The sequence below is a fragment of the Bacillus rossius genome, chromosome 11, assembly GCF_032445375.1.
Source record: "Bacillus rossius redtenbacheri isolate Brsri chromosome 11, Brsri_v3, whole genome shotgun sequence".
In the NCBI taxonomy this organism is placed as follows: domain Eukaryota; kingdom Metazoa; phylum Arthropoda; class Insecta; order Phasmatodea; family Bacillidae; genus Bacillus; species Bacillus rossius.
This window is the reverse complement of record NC_086338.1, coordinates 6,021,785-6,042,503: the sequence shown is the minus strand read 5'-3', so window position 1 is coordinate 6,042,503 and position 20,719 is coordinate 6,021,785. Positions and strand designations below refer to the sequence as shown.

Genomic DNA, 20,719 nt, shown 5'->3' with positions numbered 1-20,719 from the left:
CCGAAAGTGAAATTGGTAAAAGTTCCGTATAACATATTCAAATTAATCCCTTGATCCAGAAGGCATGATCTTGTATACATAGTTCCTGTGGTACATTTTGCTTGATGTTTTGATTTGATACATTGAAAGAACATGGGCATACTAACTTGTGTTATTACAATTTATATATGAATGTAAAACAGTTACAAATAAAATTATTTCACAACACCTGAGATAATTTGTTTGTCTTGTGATGTTCTAGTATTTGTTATGTCCATACTCTTTCGACGTAACAAATTAAAACAGCAAGCATCTTGTACCACAAAACCAAGGGATCAATTTGGACACGTGATACGAAAAAAATTACGTCAACCTAGGCTAGACTTTAAAACCTGTAGAGAGAAAATATGAACTAAATGATGATACATATCTCTTAATTTACACGCAAATCTGAAAGTTAGTTAAAGTTCAGTATCGCATATCCAAGTTTTTCACTTGATCCCGAGGTACATCATGCTTGCTGTTTTAATTTAGTGCGTTGAAAGATCCTGAACATAACGAATACTTGTAATATAACAGTGAATAATAATCTTGAGATTATTACTAAATATGCACTTTCTTTCTATGAATTAAACACTTAACCTCACAATTATTATTAATAAGTGTTTTTGATATCCACCAACATGGCCGTGCTGTTATGATTTTTTTTTTTTTTCCTAACCTAACTAAAACTAAGTGTATTTTGGAGGGGTCCGGGTTAGGGAGGGACCTAGGTGCGTCTCAGGCCGAAGCCTATACGCCTAGTCATGCTGGGATTAGCCATGCAAGGAGAGGGTCGCATGCATCATGTGCTAGGAGGGGATTGGCCAGCCATGGCAGCGATTGGCGCCATGACTAACTCCCCTCACTCTTAAATCTAGACTATAACTAGAGATAGGTTGGGCCCAGGTAAAACCTGCATAGACTGTTATGAAAATAAAAGCAAAGTCCCGAAGTTGGCCGAAGGTGAAGTCTTCGGGCATGTTCGGGTTGGTCCTCAACCCTTTGTGAAATGTAGGCTTCCCTTAATTGTCAGCTGGAATTATGTCAAGGATTCCGACACACGTAGAGACGTTCAATTGCACAAAATAAATCGTTCAAACAGAAAAATATAAACAAACAACGATAAATATAATAAAATGTTAGTAAATAAATAGTTTGTTTACATTCTGTGCGTGAAGTATTCATAAATGTAACAGCCCTCTGATAAATAAAAAAATCGTCTAAATTCCCCACCAAGCCAGGCCATCGTCCATTGTTATAGCAGCATCGTGATGGCAATCGGCCATTGTACCATTGTTGTAGAAGCCTCATCATGGAAAAACACACAAACTCGTGCATTTTCCCACTAAATAATCAGCTACAAGCCCCATGTCTATAAATTATATATATAAGTTGATAAAGTATATAATGATGATCGACTATGGTTTAGGTATGCTGTTTAAAAAAAATCCTGTTATATTATGGAAAATATTGGTAAATATTTATCTTGAAATTTCCGTGAATATAAGTACTGACAAATTATTATAACAATTAGGTAAATTTCTGTAAATTTACGATTTTTCTGTTGAAGTATGTATATGTATGTATGTATGTAGACTATGTGTATACACACGTTGTTGAAACTATGGAAATCGTCTGACGTCTCCTCTGACTAAAGTAATAAACAAAATCGAAATTATATATATATATATTATTTCTAGCAAATGAAAACTAGAAAAATATATAGGTATTCCCCGAAATTTATGTAGGCTGATTCATGTAAACGATTTTGGCACGATTTTTAATGAGTGTTTCTGTTTTTAGCAATTTAATATTAATTTATTTTCTTAACTATAAGTACTTTGTCAAATTATATGATATCCCTAATTGTACAACACAATTTTTTTTTAACTAATAACGATTCAGACCAAGCAGTGTTACAGTCGTATAGATAAATATTAGAACTACTTCAGTAGAACTATTCTTAAATTCAAGTGCCTTTTAAATCGTAATGATTATTACCAATTCACTCGGAAAGTTACTCATTTGACCAGAATTCAGATAAAGAACTAAGTATTATTTATTTTTAAAATGACATTTCAAGAATAACTGAGAGCTTAATCCAAGCTAGGAGAACTGATGGTTAAGTATTCAAGGACGAGAGCCAGTAAAATAATTCTCAAAATAAATCATAAGACTGTTAACGTTCATCAAAAATTAAACACACAAAATTCATTCCAACTGAATAGACAAAAAAAAAACGAAAAATATAATCTATATCAAATTTTAATCATAAAACAAAATACTATATCAAATTTTAATCATAAAACAAAATACTCTTATCATCAGTGTATAAATAATAACAAATATAATGAACACATCTTAGTGTTTTGTCTTGTTTGCTGTCTGGTAGTATTCATCAAAAATAACATATAAAATACCAAATCCTGGAAACACCATCAACAAAGTACAATGGCCACTGGCAATGAAACCTGAAATAATTAGATCGCAGAAAAACATCAAACAATATTTGCAAAACAGAGAACGCAATTTTTAAATATGTGAAAAAAATTATTTCAGTTATTTTTTTAGCACAACCAATTAAAATGATTAGTATATTAATTTAAATATTAAATTGAGGAAGATGGCGCAACTCCTCCAATCACAGAGGGAGAAAATGGAGAGACAAAACACTTTTCATACACAAATACATTGGTTGTTACAAAATATGGATGAAATTACTGTCTCCCCGTGTGTGTCCCCAGAGTTCACTGGTTCAACTGCCCATCATAACAATACATGCAGTAGGCCTCAGAATGTCTTAGCGCCGGCTGAATGTCTTAGCGCCGGCTAGTCGCGGTGCACACCTGCCTGTCGTCTATTCTTTCACCAGCACATGCACCAACATTGCAGAAACGACACATAGCTTTTATAACATCGCTAATATAACACAAATCCATATGTGCCGGAAATTAGGTATTTCGGCACATTTCGACACGAGGGCCATTTCACATAAAAAAAAAATTCATTTAAATTGTATGTTGTAAAATATTTATCCATAAACATTCTCCTAACCAAATACGAAAAATTTAGTAAATAGTGTAAATACACATTTTAAGTAAAAATGTAAAGCAAATATTAATTAACATGACCTTGATTGACATGATCAGCAAATCTTCTGTATAACATAAAACATATTAGTATACCTTAAAAAACTAAAAGACCTGCTGGGTTTTGCAATGTTACATTTCGTCAATAAAACAAGTCTCATACTTAATCTATATTTTTATTTAATAAAAACTTATTAAGTCATAGTTATTGAAACCTTTTACTATACTTAAAACCCACACCTACATTTACTTAAATAATATGTGCAGTTAATTAAGAATAAAAGAAATACTATAAACTTTGAATACATTTCAATCTCCCGATCAACTCAATACCTAAAATAACTCCAAACACAAAAAATATAATACGATCATAAATAACCTTCCTTGTGAAATTAAAACTTAAGAAATTACACTGTATACTTAAAATTAAAGCAAGCAATTTTTGAAAGCAAAATGAATGAATAATCTTTAACATCTGAAGAATCACACGAAAGCAGATACAGTCCACCATTACATGACGCTGTTTACAAGGTCACAAATCTAATAATTGTTTATGACATTTTCCTGCTAGAATTTTAAAGGTAGATAAAAGTTAATTTCTGCCGAAAGGTTCTAACCCGGAGACAAGGTCCCGATATCACTTCATGAGGGCGGTACCAAAGGAATAGGACACAAGGGTCCAAGTAGAGGCGACTGAAAGAGAAATTGTGTACAGCTCCACTGTGGGCTGGATGTAGGTGATTATATATTTCTGAAAATAAAAAATAATGAATACAGAGTGTGGGAATGCACACATACATTTAAAACTACACATTGTCTAAGGATATACCAATAGACACAACTAAATACACGCAATGAAAATATGTGAAAGTTTTTCAGATTCGGTATCCTTAGCTTTTTTTCTCCAGCCAAAAATTCCTTTTGATCCTTGCTTTCTTGCTTTTTTTTTTTTTTTTTTTTTTGTGAGAGCGGCTCGGAGGTGGTTTAGACCTCGGCATGGCGCACGGAAGAATATTTTCAACGACTAACAAATGCACTTCACGAAAGAAAACACAAAATGCGCGCGAAAGTAGTGTTTGACGAACGCGCGGCTGGTGGGAGCTCCCGGACGTAGTTCCAAGCAATGCCACCACGCGCGCCAGCGGACAGACACGCGGGGACGAAGGTTGCGCAGGAACGAAACACGAAGTCGGTTACTCGCGCGAGAGCGACACACGTCTCCATGTATTCTTACACCACAGCTGTATTTTTCATCGTATATATACAAATCATGTATCAGCGTAAAGTGAACAGACATGGCTGTATCCTCTGGTAATATGATTCAATAATACCCCTATTATAATTTCATTTTCTAAGTAAACTGCAACCATTTTTTTTTTCTGTTCAAATGACCATAATTCTTAATAGAATAAAAAAAATAATCTTCTGGCTCTAACCAAATTAAATCTTCAGAGGATAATGTTGAAAACATTTACAATAAATATATCTTTAAACATTACTAAAAAGAAATATAAGTATATCGATATGTATGAATGTATTTTGGACATTAAAACTTAAATTAAAAAGTTTAATAGAAGTAGTTTTGGTTTCGAAATGTTATTAAACATGCTCTTAACACATACTTGTTACATATATATGACTAATATCTCACATAACATTGCCTTTAATGACATGTCCGACTCCCTTGAACACCCTTAAGGCATAACATCACAAAGTTAACTTAATCTTGACGTGTTAGCTGGATCAAAACGATTGTATCACAATAGTGATATTATAGAGTATTGCTTATTTCCCATATTACTTGATTGTCCGAAATTTCGACTGTCCGCATTGCCTTTGGTCCCAGTTAGTCCGGATAAACGAGGTTTAAGTAAATGATGGTACATGTGTTTTAAATATATCTACAAAATTATACATCGGAAAAGTAATTACTGTTCAAACTTTAAATTACAAAAAAAAAAAAAAAAAAAAAAACTTATAAACACTGCCGTGAAAAGTGTCTGTGTATGTATATGTATATATATGAAAATTTTATTTTATTGAAAGTGGTGAATGAATGATCGATTCTGAAAAGTGTAGGTAATGAAATATTTTTTTTCTTTTTTTGTGTATCAAAAGTAGTTTCAAAATGACAAATGACTTTGACCTTCTCCTTAATCTGTGCTTGTAAATTACCGTGTTTTCTCGCATAATCGTTGCACATTTTATTTAAAATCAAGTATAAAAGTAGGGGTGTGACGATTAAGAGTAAAAAAAAAAATTTTGTTAGGTAAAGTTATTCATAAAAAAAAACCTGTTCATGGAAAAAACATGAATTAAAAAAAAAAAGGAGGAGTATACAAGAGCACGCCGAACAATTTATATTAATAATTAATTAAACAAAAATCTTTCTTTAACTTTAAATAGAAAAACCAAACTGTAACGCGAACGAAAGCCACTTGAATCTGTGATGTGAACCAACGCGTAAGTATTGCCGTAGTACACATTTACCACGAAAGAATGCGGGCCATTAAATGTAAGTTACCCGGCTCTCGATAGAGAGCGTGCGTTGCATGCAATCTACGAGATATCGATATTCGACTACGTGCGCGCGCTCTATACGGGAAGCAACATAACCAAACACACATGATGCCTACTAGCGCTGGCTACATGTTCATAAGCGATACAACGCGGTGATGCAAACGATCAGATAAAGGAAATAACGTTTAAAAACTTTTCTAAAAGAAAATTTACACGTCAGAGAACTTTGTATTTCCGTTAATTAAATAAGTAAGTGGTAATGTCCAAATAAATATTAAATTTCTACTTTAAAATACATCAATTGATACGGAAAAGAAATCTACACTGGTACACCGCGGTGACGCAGACGATCAGATAAAGATAATGTTTGAAAACGTCTTTAAAAGAAATTTACACGTCAGACAACTTCGTATTTTCCTTAATTAAATAAGTAAGTGGTGATTTCCGAATGATATTAGATTTCTACTTTAAAATACATCTTTTTATATGATAAAGACACACAAAGTGCTCTGCATCTAATAGCGGAACCAAAAAACATCATTCGACGTTTACTTACACATAAAACAAAAGAAACAAAACTTTCCTTGCATGAACTAAAATATTAAAATAACCTAGTCCAATAGTATTAAGATAAAATGATAAATATCTAATATAAGGTTAGGTTGGTCACTGGTTATTCAAAAGTTATTGAAATTTCATAACTATCACAATTTTAACTGATAAAACACTAATAGTTCTCAAGGAAGGATTTAAAACTAACAAGGAAATTTTCAAACCAGTTTGCCGGTGTTAGTTCAGTCCTGTTACCAGTAATAAGTTAAATGGAGACAATGTTTTTTGCTGTAAAATAAATGACTTTTAGCTGATACCAAATTATTCTTTCTGGGGAAGTTAAAATCTTTAATGTTCCAATCAAATATGGTTCATTATTGTTCAAAACTGGGCTTACCAGATTGCATGATGACACAAAATTAGCCTGCATCATACTATAACTGTGAGTTATAATTTCTTCACAGAAACTAAACCCCAATTTAAATGTTTAATTTTTATACGAGAAAAAAAAGTGAGAAATGTTTAAAACATAATGCTAATACAAGAACTGTCCGATGTTTATTCTGGAAAGAACACGGGTAAAAAACAAACATAAAATCCTCCAGCCTAACTTTCAAAATTCAAGATCAGTTACTTTAGATGTAAATTCCATAATAGCCACTCAATAGCAATCTTGCAGGAACCTTATTTATACTATAATAAATATATAAATTTAAATAAAGATTGGCATGTGTGATATCCGTTGTTAGCAGTAAAACACCGCAATAATTACACACAAAAATGAATAAATTTGCCGTCACTCGGGTTCTCGTGTTCGAGATCCGGCATAGTTCCTAGCGGGAAGGCTGGTTTATTACGTGAAAAGTGTCCGGGAGGGCGACAGGCTAACTCGGTGATTAACCACGAGATGGGTTGTTGGGTACGAAAACCCCTGCGTGGCCCACTAAGAACGGCAGCGGTGGTCGTGGTGTTAGGGATCCCTAATTACTGATGCACTACTGGCCCTACACAGCATAGCACGCTGATCCCTAACTGGATTGGGGAGGTTCACAAATAACGTACACGGGTTTGCACTGTCGTCTTCAAATCGCGCACGGAGTGTGCGGAGTTGACGTTTATTTAACGTTGGCAATTACACTTGCAGTTACAGTTACACTATTTCCCTACACAAAGTACACGTTTACATTAAGTTTGAATAATCTAAGTCACACAAGAGACTGTTCTTCTCTTGATGACTGCTCCAGTGGCGAATGATACGTGAAAATTGGGGCGGTTTTAATTAGGTCACACACTACTTTATTTAAATTATGCTAGCGGCCGCAAGGGGAGCACTCACAATTGTATTAATAAAAAACCACACATGAGTGACCCGGGCACTCTTACATCGCACTTCCTCTGCACGGGGTTGTTAATTAAAAGTGATGTGATCATTAATGTGTGTTGAATTTACAATGTACTGGAATAGTGTTGTCCGGTGGATTAGGGCATGGGCTTTGAATCTACCTTTGTTCGGCGGCGCTCGCCTGACTCGGGTGGGCCATGGCTAGGAGCGCATTCCATTAGCAGGGTCGGATACTGGCGGTTGCAGGTTGGGCTTTAGGGTGGCCTTCGGCCGTGCGATGTCAAAAGCCCCCCCTTCCCCTCGAAATGCCCGACCTTGCCGCTAGTGACCCCGCCACGTGGGGGCGCCCCTAGCTTCGACAGCCGCTCCATCCAGGTGGTGCTCGCGGTAGCCGCAGCTGGTAGGCTCTGCGCTCTGTGGTCAGGTTGTCCCACAACGTGGTGTTGGGTCAGGTCGCTGCTGACGGGGTCAACACTCTGGGGAGTCGGTTCACTTGGTTGCGCCCTCTAGGTGACTGCTCTCATCGTCGGGTAGGCATTGGCAGCTATGGAGACGTGAGTGTTGTCATATTAGGGTCGGCAGCATGTCCAAGCTGGTGGTGCACGTCGCGGCCGCAGCTGCCACTTTGTCCTCGCTGGTTGGTCGCCTCGGGTTGGTGACTCGGAGTTGTGGGTGGTGTTGTTTCCCCTTAGGGGCCTCCCGAGGTCATATTCGGCTAGATACTCTGGGTGCCGCCGGTCACTCTGGGGTCTTCCTGCCCGTGGTGGTGGTGATCTGGGCGGTATTCCGTGCGGTGCGTGGGACCTCGGAACCCTTTGCATGTTTGGTCTGTTGGGCCTTAGTCGTTGGTCCGTGGCGTTGGCCGCTTGTGGTCTGTTCGCCTAGGGCTGTCTCCTGCGCTCGGGGATACTTGTAGCCTCGCCTGTCTTAGTGTCGTTGGTGTCGAACAACTGACGAGTCTCCGGTCTTAGGCGCGGTGCAGATGTTTCCTCATTGGGTTCTTCTACGAACAAGCGGAACGAGGCGTCCGCGAGGGAGGCCGAGTGTCCCCATGCTCCACGTGTCGGGCTTACCAAGTGGGTAGCTACTAAATCCTCCAGCTCCTCCACGATGGCCGTCATGTCATCTGGTTGTGGTGCCGAGTTCCCTAACGCCATGTCTGTGATCATTACATGCTCGTACTCTGTCGTTCGTCTTTGTTGGTGGGGCGTCGCCTCGTGCGGGTTTTCTGGTGCGGGTGATAGTCGGTCCCTTGGGTCTTGTGCGCTCGTCTCTGGTGTCTTTGGTGCGTCGTTGTGGCTGTCAATTGTGGGTACTGAGCCGGGATCCTCCTCCGGGTTGTCGTGCTCTGGAGGCTCGTCAGGGTCTTGGTTCTCTGGTAGAGGTTCCCCGGGGATCGAGGCGAGGCGCAGGTCGTCGCGGTGGATTTTTCGCACCCGTCTGCCTCCGAGACGAACCAGGTATGACATCCTCCCTAGAGGTCTCTGTACGGTGTAACGGACCCCCCCACCTCCCCCCACCAACGTCGTGCTAGCTTGGCACAGTAATTGCGGGTTGTTGCGGACAGTGGGTGGACGTGGGCGTATACGTGAACACCTGCTCGTACCGCGGGGGGCTCTGGGTGCTTTTGGGGGTGATTACTTTCGTATAATTTGCATGGCACTGTCTGGCGGTCTCGTGCATTGCGGTCAGGCGTCGTGCATGCTCCCTCTTTCCTTCTCCCGCATGCGGGACGCCCAGTGTGGCCCACTAGCCTGGTAGTGGCACCATTTCCGCCGGTGTCCGTCCGGTCGCGGAGTTTACACGGCGGTGGGTGCAAAATAGTGTGTCGGCGACGTGTTGGTCCCACTGGGTGTGGTCATCGCCGAGCCTGAGGCGGAGTTGGACCTTCAAGTCTTGGTTTCTGCACTCGGTGGGGTTGGCCCTGGAGGGGTAGGCGGGGGTGGTGTGGTGCTGGATGCACATATGGTTGCACCAATCCTGCCACTGTTTGCCCAGGAACTTGCTGCCGTTATCTGTTAGCAATGATTGCGAATAGCCCCACGGAGGCAGGAACTCGCGGATCATTATGTGGATGATGTGGGTGGCCCTCGCATTGTTGCAGGGGTAAGCTTCTGTTCACTGCGTAAACATTTCAGTTACCATGAGTAAAAATCGTTTGCCCCTGGGTGACCGGGGGTAGGGTCCCATTATGTCCAGCGTGATGGTCTGGAACGCTTGCGTTGGTTGGCAGGGTTGTTATTGTTGCTCGCTGTCACGCCGACGTGCTTTCCGTACTTGGCACACCTCGCATTCTTGGACGTATTCCCTGATGTCCTTGGCCGCCCCGGGCCAGTGGTAGTGCTGTGAGACTGCTCTTTGTGTTTGGTCCTTACCTGCGTGGCCCGCAAGGTCATGGTCGTGAAAAAAGCGGAGTACAGTTTCGCGCGCTTTGGGTGGTACGTACGTCTTCCAGTCCTTCGTGCCCCCTAGGGCTTGGTTTAGGATTCAGTTAGCTTCGACCCTTCAAGTGGCGTGGGGTTCCTCTCCATGCCGATGCCGACGCCGGTTGGCCTTGAGAGACTTGCTGGGCTGCCAGGACCCTTTGGTCCAAGTCCGCGGCGGTGTTAGGTGGTGTGTCGGCTCCTTCCTCATCCGTGATGATGTGTGTGCATGTGGCTGGTGAGTGGTACCATACGTCCCTCAGGAAGGGGGGCAGCATCTCCTCCCATTTCTTGGCATCTGTCACTTTGTGATGGTCGCTTGGGTGCCTGGAGAGCATGTCGGGTAGTTGGTTCTCCTCCCCTGGCACGTGTTCTACCACAAAGACGAATGATTGGATCAGGAGAGCCCATCATATCAGTTTACCCTTACGCCCTTGCATAGTCTGGAGCCAGGTGAGGCAGCTATTGTTCGTACTGAGGGTGAACGTCCGCCCTTCGAGGTGTGGGCGGTACTTCTTGACGGCCTATACCACGGCCAGGCATTCCTGTTCATTACTATGATATTTGCGCTTGGCGGGCCCAAATTTCTCGCTTGCATACTCGATGACCTGTTTGTTCCCCTGGTCATCCACATGAAATATCACCGCCCCTACCCCTAGTGCACTGGTGTCCGTCTGGAGTATCAAGGGGCATTCGGGGTCAATGCATGCTAGAGTATGACACCTTGTGAACGCTCCCTTTACCTGTTCAAATGTCTCTTGGTCTTCGGCGTTCCAGCAGTAACGAGTCCGAGGGGACAGTAAATCGGTGAGTGGTGATATTATGTTGGAAAAATTTTGTATGTAGTTTCTCAACCAGTTGCCTAGGCCAAAAAACCGTTGCAATTGCTTCCGTGTACGCGGGGCCTCTGCCGCGGCGATTTTCTGCAGGTGAGGCGGTTGTGGGTGGCTCCCTTCCGCGTTGACTAGGTGCCTGAGGAATTCTACTTCTCGCGTGCCTATATGACATTTCGCCGGATTGGATGTTAGGTGGTAGGTGGCAAGCCGTTCGAGGACTAGGGCAAGGTGGTGGCAGTGGTCCTCCCACGTCTCCGAGAAGACGATGACGACATCAAAGTATGCGATATCAAATTGGCCGAGATATCCCTTTAGTACCCGAGTTATCATGGCCTGGAAAGTAGCCGGCACGCACTTCAGGCCAAATGGCATGGCCCGGAACTGGAAACATCAGTGGTCGGGGACCGTGAATGCAGTTTTCTCCTGGTCCTGCTGTCGTATGGGCACATGCCAATAACCCGATTTGAGGTCTAGTGTGCTGAATACTCGGGCTCTACCGAGGCTGGCTACGGCTGTCACGATGCTGATTTGTGGGGGGGGGGGGGATGTGAACTGATTGTTACGGCATTTAGTGGGCGGAAGTCTGCTTAAAAACGTAAGGTGGCGTCCTTGTCTGCCAGTACGATACAGGAATTATAGGGGCTGTTGGAGGGTTCTATCACCCCGCTGTGCAGCCTGTGCCGCTGTGTCACCTGTTCGCGTATTATTCGCTGTTCGCGAAACCCGTATCCACGGGGCGTCTCGTAGATGGGCTGGTCGGTGGTGGTGGGGATGGAATGTTCGGCCACTGTCGTGCGCCGTAGGGGCTCACTGGTTGTGAACACATTCCATTGTTCATGCAAGATTTTGTTCACCGCGTCTTCGATCTCAGGTGGGACGTTATGATGTAAGTCAGTGAGAGTCGCACCCGCCGGTGTGGGGGCTCGCCCTATGGCGTAGACTACGAACCTATCGGACCGTCCGACATTAACTTTGGCGGGACGTAGTTCCAGTACAGAATCGTTCTCGGTCAACCAGGGTTTCCCCAGCACGAGCTCCTCACTTAGGTCGCTCACAACGATGGCAGTCACTTTAGTAATCAGCTCCCTTAGGCTTACCTGGACGTCTGTGTACTCCACCATCCGGCCAGTGTGCGTGGTGGTTGCCAGGCGTAGCTCACCACGGTGTGGACGAAGGGTCCCGGGTGGCACCAGCGAAGGATGGATGAACACCTGGCTCGCCCCCGTGTCTACGAGTGCATCGGCTGGTCGATTGTTGACTTCCATTGGTATACGAAGCAGGTTGTCCAGTGGTTGGGTCAGTTGTCCCAGTCTCGGTGGTGGGTTCCCCCCGGGGGCCACGTTGGTTGTGCCATTTGGTTGGTCGTCGTTGTGGTTTGTCGACATTGGGGCCGCATGTGCGGCGGTCCCAGCTGCTGTCGTTGCTGGGAGGTGGCTGTTGGTCAATTTGTGGGTTGGGGGACTCTGTCTCAGTTCCCCCTCGGTCCGCTTCCCGCCGGTTGTGCGTCGCGCTGCGGTTGTTGACGTACTGATGGTGCGTTTCTGTGTGTTCCCCCTCTGTGGGCACTCATTGTGCCAGTGGAAGGATCCCCTTGGGCACCCCAGTTGGCATTGTGGCAGTCGGTGGGCAGAGGCAGTGTCTGCTTGAGGTGACTCTGGATGGCCAGTAGGCGCTGGTCATTTACCGGGTAGAGGTCCTCTCAGTTTGCCCTTCGAGGTTTCCTCCACCAGGCCCTCTGGAAGTTTTGTTCCGTGACAACCGCCAGCTGGGCGTAGTCCTCGATGGTGGCGACGTGGCTTATGCTTAGGAAAGGCTGGAGTTTGTCTATGAGTAGTAGTGTGATTGTGGGCAGTGCCCTGGTCGGTTCTACGAGCAGTGATATCCGGCGGAATAGTTGTAGATTGTGGGCTATGAAGTTTTCAATGGGTTCCCCCTCCCGCTGCGCACTACTGTAAAATTGTGAGGTGCATTGTACTAGCGTAGATCCGGCATTGAAGCGGTGGTTGAGGGCATCGGTGAACTCTGGCCACTCCATGTCGGATCGTCCCCATAGTTGCCACCATGTTTAGGTGGGTCCCCGCAACCGTTCGCTGGTCCTCTCGGGCCACTCGTCGTCGGTTATCCCTCTGCGCGCCAGGCGCACTTCGCATTGATGTGTGTATGTCAGAGGGTCTTCGTGTGGTGCGCCGCTAAACTCCGGTAATCTCAAAATGTAGTTCGCGGTCCGTGTGGCGTCGGGTAGGGTGATTATCCCACCCTCGACCGCAGTGGTGGTGCGGGTTGCGTGCCCACAAAAAGGGCATGGTTGCGGTTTTTTAACGGTTGCTCTAGTCGTTGGCATAGGTTGTAGTGGTATGGCTAATCCTTTCTCTATTTTTCCTCTCCATTGCTGATCCCAATTCTCTCCCCCTTGTTCATTGTTCATGTCGGTCTTCGGTGTTGTTTTGCCCGGTGGTGGGCATTGGCAGGTGCTCTGCCAAGGTAATGGGCCTGTCAGTAAATCCATGGCCCTAGGCTTTTGGCATTGTGCGCAAATCGCGTGAGCTACGTACGGCAGCATGGTGCGTGGTTGGGTGCGGTGGTGTTGACATCTGAGCTCTGTTGTCAAGGCTGGCTAATGTTGATGTGCGCGCTCCGCCTAGGTTTTTGTTGGGTAAGGGGGGGACAGGTGCCCGGACAGCTGCACAAAGTGGGGGTCGAGAATGGCTGCGGCGCAGGATGGATTGCGGTTCAGAGCGTGAAGCGACAGCCGAGAGCACCCGGACAGTCGCACAAAGCGGAGGACAGAAACAGGCGAGCTGGAGGAGAGGGAGTGCGGATAACCGTGCATATCGGCGGCCGAGAACTCCCGGACAGCTGCACAACACAGAGGTCGAAAATGTCCGCGGTAGAGGAGGGGATGCAGATGGGCGTGTGAAGCGACGGCCGAGAGCACACGGACAGGCGCACAAAGCGGAGGACGGAAAAGGGTGCAGAGGAGGATGGGTGTGAATGGGTGCTGGTGGTGACGTCAGTAGCCTGCGTCGCGCACTCCGCTGGAATGTTGAATGCTAGGGGAGGGAGAGAGAGATCCTTTGTCAGTTGCTCCTGGCGCGTCAGGCCGCCTAATCTCCGCGCGGCCAAAATGGCTGTTTTACTTACCGTTTGTTCAGTTTCACGTATTTTGTTCAAAATTTTGCCACACGCAGGGGCACCATATGCGGTCGCTCGGGTTCTCGTGTTCGAGATCCGGCGTAGTTCCAAGCGGGAAGGCTGGTTTATTACGCGAAACGTGTCCGGGAGGGCGACAGGCTAACTCGGTGATTAACCACGAGATTGGTCGTTGGGTACGAAAACCCCTGCGTGGCCCACTAAAATCGGCGGCGGTGGTCGTGGTGTTAGGGATTCCTAATTACTGATGCACTACTGGCCCTACACAGCATAGCACGCAGATCCCTAACTGGATTGGGGAGGTTCACAAATAACGTACACGGGTTTGCACTGTCGTCTTCACGTCGCGCACGGAGTGTGCGGAGTTGACATTTATTTAACGTTGGCAATTACACTTGCAGTTACAGTTACACTATTTCCCTACACAAAGTACACTATGATTACACTGGGCGCTCTGATTCACTGTCACTAAAGTTAAGTCCTCATGCCAGTCGTGGTTGAGAGGGAAAGTTTGATTGGAGTCGGCCAATCCCGTAAATTGCGAACGGCGACGCGCGGGCCTACCTGTGTGGACCGCAGCTTGCTATGAAATTAATTAAAGTCTTCAATTAGATGTGGCCAGTGCCTGTGCACTTTGGCAGTTAACTGAATGTCTGTTATTGCGGGAGTAGGTCCGTGCCGTATATTGAACTGCCCCGCGAAATGCGTTGTGCGGGGAGTCTTACGTTTACGCGGCTGGGATAGGCCCTACACCGTAAAAGGACCAGGTGTACACAGGGATTTAATTAAAAAAGTTTTTGGAGCGTGACTATAATTACCAGAATGATTTCAGTGTAGACAATGGTTGTGGACTCCCCGTGGGACGCACGTCCGTCCCGGTCCGTGAGTCGCTCGGTACTGGCATCTGGCCCTGGCGCGAGGGGTGGGGGGTGTGCATCCTCTCGCGCCAAGGTTTCTATAGTTCCATTATTCGTAAAATATTATATTAACAAAAGATTGTAAGTGTCTTTAAATTCACACATTAAATATTAGCAATTAACCTAATACATATAAATATGTTCTGAAAATTGGATTTAACAAGTTTACATTAATTAAATTTGGGGCTGTTATAATTAAGTCACACACTACTTTATTTAAATTATGCTGAAGGCCGCAAGGGGAGCACTCACAAATGTATTAATAAAAACCACACGTGAATGACCCGGGCACTCTTACGTCGCACTTTCTTTGCATAAGGTTGTTAATTAAAACTGATGTGATCATTAATGTGTGTTGAATTTACAATGTACTGGAATCGTGTTGTCCGGTGGATTAGGACATGGGCTTTGAATCTACCTTTGTTCTGCGGCGCTCGCCTGACTCGGATGGGCCATGGCTAGGGGCGCATTCCGTTAGCAGGGTCGGATACTGGCGGTTGCAGGTTGGGCTTTAGGGTGGCCTTCGGCCGGTGACGTTAAATTATACAAATGAATCACATAGGTACATATTAGAGAAGTCACAATAATAATTGTAAAATTAAATAATATAGAAACATTTTAAATACCAATATAGGTATTTACCTCAAAATCAAGATACCTACATCACGCATCATAGATCAATTACAGAATATAATAGATTAAAACAGAGACAAGCCATTTATAATAGCAGGAGATTTTAATGCCATATCACATATCTGGTTTTCTAAAAATAATTACGAAAGAGGTTTAATAATTGCAGCATTTTTAGAATGTAATAAAACAATAAAAATATTAAATCAAGAAGGAAACTAATACACTTATGATAGCATATATGACCAAGAAAATATAGGTATCACACTAGTAACACATACCATAGAGATTAAAAAGTTAAATTGGACAGTAAAAACTGGAATCGGGGTTTGTATCATAATAAATTGGGTATTAAATCATAACCTGAATTTAGAGATAAAAAAGAAATATGTATGTTTACATAGACTAGTTCACAATTGGAAAAAAGTCAAAACAACAATTAAGAATAATCCTATAGATAATAATCATTAGGAAATAAATAAAAAAAATTACTTCAAACTGACGTCGTACCGACCATGGCCGTTAAGCACGTGCTCCGCACCGCCAGTACCGTATTCAGTTTTCGGAGAGCGCCCACGCCCAGCTGGATTGAGTCAAACGAGCGCCCCGGGCGTGACCTCAATTAACTGAATTAAACATCAGGATACGAAACCTCAGGGGCTCGACAACGGAAAACAATTCCCAAAGGAGGCACTAAGACAAAGTTAATTAATCATAAGCAGTGAACAAGTGCGTCGTAGAGGCTCCGTGCGTGCGCGGCACTCATAGAACAGAAAGAAAACCTTGTTACTAGCCACAGCGGCTACTGGCCTTGATTAATTGGCCTGTGATAGTGGTCTAGACAAACTAAGGGAATTCAAACCCAAACAGTGCACATTGAGACAATTTATATTTAAATTTACAGTCGCCAATTTGTTGCAGCTTTTTAAATTAGTAAATGAATTCCAACAACTGTACTGGCGGTGCGAAGCACAGGCTTTACGGCCATGGTCGGTACGACGTCAAATGACCCACCCCACTGATGAAGCCCGTCACTGCCGCGTGTTCCCGCTCCCGCGGTACGATGGCCCCCTAGCACAGCTGGCACCCTTAGTGACAAGATCCCATAGCGCGTGGCGTCTTAGCGCCGGTGGCACGATAAGTGCTGGTGTGGGTCGATGCCGCCTCGATCGCTGTGTTGACAGCTGTGCCGGGCGGCGGCACCACGGCGCATGGTGTGTCAGCGCAGGCGGACGCTGCATCGGTCGCTGCATGGGCAGCTGGGCCGGGAGGCGGCACCAGAGCGCTTTAGATGCTGGCGCAGGCGGACGCCACCTTGTTCGCTGCTTGGGCAGCTGGACCATGAGGCGGCAACACGGTACGTGAGTTGCTGGTGCAGGCGGACGCCGTTTGGTCGCTGCATGGGCAGCTGGGCCGGAGGCGGCGCCGCAGCACGTGGAGTGGTGGCGCATGCGGATGTCACCTCGGTTGCTGCGTGGGCAGCTGAGCTGGGAGGCAGCGTCGCGGCGCGTGGATTGTTGGCGCGGGCGTCGCCGCCTCGGTCGCTGCGTGGGCAGCTGGGCCAGGAGGCAGCACCATGGCACTTGGCGTGGGAAGCGGTGCCACGAGCCCACCCAAAACGTACTTGGCCAGGCGGATCGGAGGCCGACGCTCCCTTCGGGGGTGCTCTCGTGGGCTGCATTCCTCCGGGCTCGTCTGCCCTTGCCGTCCGTAGGGCTGCCGTTACCGCTCAAGTATCAGCGCCGGGCTGGGTGAGCGCTGCCCTGGGGTGGTGTCCAAGACGAACTCCGGCAGCCTCGCTGGCCTGCGCTGTGTCCATCGGGTACGTCCAGCCCCCTCCTCGCGTGACGGTGACGCGAAAAGTTGCGTCGGCAAGGGAGGCCGCGTGTCCCCAACCGCCTCTGGTCGGGATAGGGGTGATTCCTCTACGGCCTCGTCTGGGTCGGATATGATGGGTTCGGGGTCAGGGGTCGCTCTGGCGGGGTCTTCGGAGTCGTCCCCTGCGACTTCCGTCACCCGGCAGTGGGCATGGCAAGGCCGGCCCCTTTTCTGCCGGCGTGGCGTGGCTTGAGTCTTCGTAGGTTTCTCATGCCTCGGGGGAGGGGGGGCTCGCTCTCGGGGGCCTCCCCTCGTGGTGTAGTTTGTGATGGACAGGGTGCCTCGCCGGGGTCATGTGGTGTGTCAGCTTCCAGTTCCCCGTCGGTGAGGTGCTCGGGCTCTTCTGGAGCAGTGTCCTCTGCTGTCTCTCGCTGTCGCTCGAGTCCTCTGGGAGGGCGTGCGTCAGGGGGGTCTCTGGTCCGTCTGCTGGGTCCCCATGTTCGGGTTCGGTTGGGAGTGTTTCCCCAGGGGTCGCCGCCACTTGCAGATTGTCCCAGTGGATCTTCTGCACGTGGCGGTAGCCCAAGTCCACCATGTAAGACATTTTCCCTAGGCGCCGTGTAACGGTGTAGGGTCCCTCCCAGCGGGGGGCGAGTCTGGTGCAGTAGTTGCGCAGTGCTCCCTACAGAGGGTACGCTCGGGCGTACACTCGGTCGCCGGCCCGCCCTTATGCTGGTGGTCGCGCTGTCTGCGGCGTAATTCCCTGGCTGTAGCGGGCTTGTCTTGTGCATGCCTCGTCGTGCTCCTGTGTTCGTCGCTCGTCGCGCTCCGCCGGTTGTTCTCCGGTGTGCGGAACGCCGTGTGTTGCCAGCTCGCCGGGCTTTCGCAGGTTACGCCCCTGGATCATCTCGGCGTGGGTCATCCCAGTGGCCTCATTCACACGCTACCGATGCAGAACAGTGCGTCGGCGACGTGGCGGTCCCACTGGGTGTGGTCTTCCCCTAGGTGCGGCCGCAGTTGAAATTTCTGATCCTGGTTCCTGCACTCAGTTGGGTTGGCCCTGGGGTGGTAGGAGGCTGTGGCGTGGTGGATGATGTGTGCCTCTTGCTACCGGACTCCGGGTAACCGAACCGAGTGAGAAACTCGCATGTTAGGACCTCAATGATGGTAGCTGCATGTGCGTTGCCGCAGGGGAAGGGTTCGGTCCAGCGAGTGAGCATGTCGGTCACGACCACTAGGAAGGGCTTACCCCGCGGTGTGCGGGGGTACGGCCCCATCACGTCCAGCGCGAGTGTCTGGAATGGTGTTGACGGCTGGCGAGGCTGCTATTGTTGCGTGCCGTCGCCTCGGCGGGCTTTGCAGCGCTGGCAGATCTCGCACTCCCTGACTTAGACCCGTACATCCCGGTTCACCCCCGGCCAGTGGTAGTACCAGCAGATGGCTCTCCGGGTTTGGTCCGAGCCTGGATGTCCGGCGAGGTCATGATCATGATAGAACCGCAGTGTTGCCTCGCGCGCTTCAGGCGGGACATAGGTCTTCCATTCGTTCTCTTCCCCCTGTGGTCTGTTCATGACCCGGTCGTCCGGGAGCTGCCAGGAGGGGTAATCTCCTCCGCGGGCTGTCTCGCGGCGCCGGTCAGCGTCTGGCGATCGGCACTTGGCCGTGAGGACGCGCCGCTCCAGGTCGGCCTGAGTACTGGGAGGATCTTCGGTCCCTTCTACACCGAGTGTGAGGCGGGTGCAGGTAGGGAGCCCATTGGCAGTCGTGTTGGTGTGGGAGGGGGCAGGATTTCGTCCCACTCCTCCTCGTCCAGCACCTCCCATCTGCCGTCTGACTTGCGCGAGAACAGGTCCGGGGAACTGATTTATCCGTGCCCGGCACGTGCTCGACCGTAAAGTCGAACGACTGTAGGAGCAGCGCCCAGCATATCAACTTCCCCTTCCTCCCCTGCATGGTGTGGAGCCAGGTGAGGCAGCGGTTGTCGCTGGACGAGGAGTGGAACGAAATTCTGCCCCCCTCCCACACCAGCACGACTGCCGATGGGCTCTCTACCTGCACCCCAGCTCCTCCACCAAGAGATTTTTATTTAAGGACACCTTGCTTATGCCTGCCGGCTGCACTCACTTAAATGTAGATTGTGTTTGTACCTGTTTACTTTCGGCGCTGGCCGTCTCCAGCGAGCATCGACCCACGTCCCGCGAGACTGCCGCGGTAACCATTGTGTAATCGCTAGATGCTGCCAAGTGTTGGTGGGAGTTTTGTAGCGGGACTGAACCGCGGAGCGATCATGTAGAGCGTACTGTGTACCCCCGTGGACCCCTGGTGAAATTAAAAGTAATTCTCACAAACTTGTGTATCATTTCCGTAGTCTTCCGTCCTCCACATGTGTACCTGGTGGGGCACGCAAGGGCAGAGTATCCATGACTTCACATCTACGGCCTAGCAGCCCGCTAGCATGGCACCCCTCCGGACAACAACAGTATCGCGATGCCCGTAGCGCCCGTCTTGTACCCCCGGGCCTTTCACAGAGGTCGGGTGACTGCAAAACAAACACAATCAAAGCATGTAAAAAAAAAAATACACAACTTATCAATTTAAATAAAATCTCAAAAATTTGGTGGTGGAATAAACAATTTGAAATTAAAAAGAATCATGTAAAACACAAAAACAGACATTATATAAATGTCCTGACGCCAACCGCCGGTGCTCCCTATGGTCCGCTAAGACCGTTATGTCACAACATCACTTACTCTTAAGTGCATCGAACACGCCCGAGCGTGATGTCCACCGAGTGAGTGTAAGTGCACTGCGACGAACGCCAAGTCGATTACAGCGCCCGGCCGGGTGTGGCAATGCGCTAAACTTAATCAGTAATTATTCTTTTAACTCAAAAAGAACCAAATTAATAACAATTAAAAGATAATTAATTCAAGGGAAATTATGTCCAATTCTTCAATAATCGTATATTGTTAAATATGTCATTTAGTCCAAAACTGGTCGGAGCTGTTTTCCCGCACTTCACGTGTCTCGGTGCGCGGACGCAGGGTGGTCTCGCGCCAGTTGCCGTCGGGACTCGCAGGGGTCGGTCGCTCCGCGAACACATAGCCTTCAGATTTCGCGCCTCATCCAAGTCTCAGCAATAGTGTAAGTTCTTCAAATCCTTTAATCAGCTCTGCACCGACCCCACTCAGTCGCACGTCTTTTCGTGCGACTCGTTAACTAATCATTTTATCCCAATAGGGAGTTTTGCGTTTATTACGTAATTTTCATGTCCAGAGTTTAAGGACAGCGTAAATGAGTTACGCAGTTTTCCGGCTTCGAAGCCAAGTAATCATTATCGTCTAAGGGCCGGTATTATGACCTCCGGCTAAATCTTCAGGTTAGCTAGCCTTCAGGTTAGGCTAGCCTCCGGTTAACGAAC

General features: G+C 47.1%; 1 protein-coding gene across 6 annotated transcripts in view; it reads left to right on the top strand.

The window, feature by feature from the left end:
• The window catches only part of LOC134536607 (oocyte zinc finger protein XlCOF6-like), a 230,691-nt gene that overhangs the window by 106,734 nt on the left and 103,238 nt on the right, over positions 1 to 20,719 (top strand). The window lies entirely within an intron of this gene.